The following is a 1,069-nucleotide window of genomic DNA, read 5'->3' as shown; positions in this document are numbered from 1 at the left end:
GTTGGAGAGGGAGCGGACATCTGCCATCAATCCCTTCTCCTGTGCTGGAGTCTTGCAGTCCATTTTTCTCTCCGGCCGTCTTCTAACTCCTATCCCAAAATATCAAGGACATCTGACAGAGTTATTCATCAGAATCAAAGAGCGATTCCTTCAGAATTCCATCCCGCAGGAGAGGTACCGGGACCGCAGGTCTGTCGGCCCCTCTTGTAGGATCCTGAGGGTTCTGGAGGGGAGGAGAGGCTGGGAGAGAGGGGTGGCCTGGAAGAGCCCAGTCACGGAGGTTGGAAGGGCTGTTTCCTGCGTAGGAAACTGTTGGCGACCAGAATGGTTTTTACTTTATTCCTGGGACCAGCTGGATCTGCTTGGTTCTCAGCACCTAAACCGACTCCTCTCCCCATGCGCAAGGCACTGGGTGGAATGCAAGAACAACGCAGACTTTCTGCCGGCCTCAGTGGCCCACGCCTGTGATCCCAGCACTTTGGGAGGCCCAGGAGGGCGAAACGCTTGAGCTCACGAGTTCGGGACAAGCTTGGGCCACATAGCGAGACCCCTGTCTACAAAAAATACAAAATGCAAAAAATGAGGGGGGGAGGTGGTGCGCACCTGTGGTGTCAGCTACTTCAGAGGCTGAGGCCAGAGAATCGCTGGATCCCAGGAAGTCAAGGCTTTACTAAGCCTTGATGGCGCCACTGCACCAGCCTGGGCGACAGAAGGGGGAAAAAAAAGAAAGAAAAGAAAAAGACAACAGAGCCAGGCACGGTGGCTCGCGCCGGTAATCCCAGCACTTTGGGAGGCTTAGACGGCTGAATTAAAAAAAAAAAAAAAAAAGCAAACAAACAAAAACAGACTTCCCTAAGCCACTGGGGGACAGAGTGGGTAGAGCGGGCAGCACTTTGGTGGAACCGAGCGCTCAGTTGGCCCATCGCTGCACCGCTCCTTTCCCAGCGCCGGCGGTTTCTAACGCCAATGCCACTCCTTTGTCAGCGTCAGCGGATGCTCTCCGGCGGCAATATTCTTGGCGCCAAAAGTTGTCTTAAAACAGCACAGGCATTTGCCAGGGACAGGTGAT

The sequence above is a fragment of the Mandrillus leucophaeus genome, unplaced genomic scaffold (genome assembly GCF_000951045.1).
Source record: "Mandrillus leucophaeus isolate KB7577 unplaced genomic scaffold, Mleu.le_1.0 Scaffold119, whole genome shotgun sequence".
Classification (NCBI taxonomy): domain Eukaryota; kingdom Metazoa; phylum Chordata; class Mammalia; order Primates; family Cercopithecidae; genus Mandrillus; species Mandrillus leucophaeus.
This window is presented reverse-complemented; position numbering follows the sequence as displayed.